The sequence below is a fragment of the Amia ocellicauda genome, chromosome 13 (assembly GCF_036373705.1).
Source record: "Amia ocellicauda isolate fAmiCal2 chromosome 13, fAmiCal2.hap1, whole genome shotgun sequence".
Classification (NCBI taxonomy): domain Eukaryota; kingdom Metazoa; phylum Chordata; class Actinopteri; order Amiiformes; family Amiidae; genus Amia; species Amia ocellicauda.
Genome location: NC_089862.1, coordinates 30,826,284 through 30,829,144, shown reverse-complemented (window position 1 = coordinate 30,829,144; position 2,861 = coordinate 30,826,284). Strand labels below are relative to the sequence as shown.

General features: G+C 39.8%; 1 long non-coding RNA gene across 1 annotated transcript; it reads left to right on the top strand.

Moving 5' to 3' along the window:
- Positions 1-342: 342 nt before the first annotated feature.
- LOC136766294 (uncharacterized) lies at positions 343-1,122 on the top strand. The gene is made up of 2 exons (XR_010821722.1): positions 343-433; positions 887-1,122. It is a non-coding gene; the product is annotated as an uncharacterized LOC136766294 (long non-coding RNA).
- The last annotated feature ends 1,739 nt before the right edge of the window (positions 1,123-2,861 follow it).

The following is a 2,861-nucleotide window of genomic DNA, read 5'->3' as shown; positions in this document are numbered from 1 at the left end:
AAATGACAAGCGCTCTTCATTCTCAGAGGTGAAACGCTTAACCTGAGTTGCAGGACCCCCTCAGCAGCTCGCTGCCCCCTCCCGTGTGATGGTCTGGTCCCACAGTAACCCCTCCCCGGGGCAGTGCTTCCCACAGGAAACACAGCGACGGGTTGCGGACGCAGCCCCGGTCACCTGAGAGAGGATGCTCTGCCCAGGGGTCACAAGGTCACATCAGGGTCCAGTCTCCCGGCAAACAGGAGGTCCCTGTGTGTGTCACATTAAATACAAACAGGAAACAGGAAGGGACTGTTTGAGTGACACACACAGGGGCCTATAGGCAGCTTGGACAGAAAGAGGTTTCGATGAGGCTATGGTAGTGAGCTAAACCCCCCTCTTAGACAGAGCTTCCTCTCCCAGACGCATCGTTTCAAGCCAATGAAGATCAGAGATTGTAAGTACAGCTGATTTCTTTTGTTTGTACAGATTTGTCTGCATATATCCAAGTTAGGGGTGTGAATTGTTAACAGATTGTCACACATTTGTATTGTTCCACAATTGGTTCAACTTTGTGATAAAAAGTTAGTAGTGCTCAGTGGGTCAGATATAGGGGGGGCGCGGGATGGACGCTGGTATTCATGTATCAAAGTTACTTGTCTGCTTCACACTGATTGCTCAGAGTGAGTTCCTGTATTTATTAATGAAACGCAGTGCAGTATACAGTGTGCATGATTCATTCACTGTGGGACGTGTATTATTTCAACTCCGGGGAGCGAAAGCACATTGGCCTCCATTCTATCAGGTCAAAGGGAAAATATCACACATACATATTCACAAATGTATATGCAGTGCTTTTACACGGCTACATTATGTGTTTAACAGTTTAACATTGTGTGTCTCTTCTCAGCAATTCCTCCGAAGTAGAAGCAGGAAATGTCATCACAGAATGGCTTCGGCATCTGAGGACAGAAGACGAGTAGAAAGATCAAGCCAGCAAGGAGAGTTTACTTTATTATTTATTTATTTATTATGTATTATTTATTGTTGTTGTTGTTGTTATTATTATTTATTGAACTGAATGTTTGCTGGTATCAGGAGCCAATAATTTAAATTAATAATAAAACAAATATCAGTCAAATGTTACATTCTGTTTTTATTGATGGTCATTTGTAATATTGCACAGTTAGCTACAAAAATGATAAGGTTCTCCCAAAAACAGTAGATCCCTCTATCCACGGGGTACAGCAGAAAGCAATAAGGGGTGGGAGTATATAAATGCAAGGGCATCCACAAAAATGCATTCATGACCTTTAGCCCGTGTGCTGGAGACAGATCTGGAGTCGGCAGTTCCAATCAGAGCGTATTACGTGCGCATGGGAAACGATAAAACACAACAAGGAAGTGTTAAGCATGTTTCTCTCTTTTTCTGATTTTCAAGGAAATACAAGGCTTATATTTCCCTTCTGGGACACGTCCTCAAGGGCCTGACATTTTACTAACAGTGTCCGATTGGTCATCCTAGTTCCTACAGCAGCGATTTTATTGGGATTCTATCATAAGTCTTTTCACCTCATCAATATTACCATCACCAACACTCATGAATAATAATCATTAACCTCTAAATTGCGAGCTGCATTGGAAGGTCATTTGCCGATAGCAAAGATAGGATGTAAGTCATTCAAGTTGAATAAGTAGCAAGAGATGAATGCAGGCTGCTGACTGTAGTCACTGCCAGTCATTTTGTTTTCCCGTTGTGTTCATTGATAACAGAGAAGAAAGTGATTGAAAAGGAACACAAGTTGCATAGAAAGAATGCCGGCCATTAATAGTTACTGTTAGAGAATTCCAGGGTCACAGAGGCACAAAAGGATTAGTTTTTCATCCACACTGGACAGAGCTACAGATAATACAATACTGTGTTTGTGATTTCTTACACTCGATTAGGACCACAGCTCACTACTAATATGTTTTTCTACTGTATATGTGTAGACCACATATACCAACACTTCCACATTGTGTACAATGTTCTAAATCTAGAGATTGCATTATAATTGCTGTAAACAAAAAAGCTGCCTTATCGCTTCCCACACATGACTAAATCTTGTGTTTGTGACAAGAAAGGGTTGTGCGATCCGGGGTCAAGGTGGATGAATAAAAGCAGTTCAGAAGCTCAGTAGATCAAGGGCGCTGAAAGTCTTTATTATAAACAGTTCACAGTCCACATAGGGAAATGAACAAGCACATGAAATGCAGTAGAAAAAACTGATTTGTCAAAAAATGCAGTTCCTCTGAGACAATTAAGAGACCACTTAACATTGATTTCTGAACTTGCAGTGGTCTCTTAATTCTTCCCAGAGCTGTATATAAAATGTCCCTGTGCATATTTCTACTGTCCAGGATTAAATCTTTAAGGAGAGATTTCAGCAGAAATAGAAATAAAACCAACGTCTCAGGAACAGACAGAAACTAGACTGACCCGACTGATCGCACATGCGCACTTTCAAACATTGTAATAGAACTACTTGGGACAATAATTAAAATCCCTTTTTAAATCATTATCTTCATCATATACGACTGACTTGGCATTTGGCTTTATAAAACAGTCTGCATTGCGAAGTCTTCACTTTAAAATAGATTTGAACTCATGTCACAATGTGCGTATAGCTTTATATTCAATACATAAAATGTAGATGATTAAAACTACCTGTAAAAGGATGCCAATAATCTATCTTTGAAAACATGGATTATCTGGACCTGGAATATCGACAACACACTGAAAACATGTTTTCATAATAATAATAATAATAATAATAATAATAATAACACAAACTTTCAAATCAATAGAACTGTTAGTTTATTGTTACACATCTCTGCACTCTGGT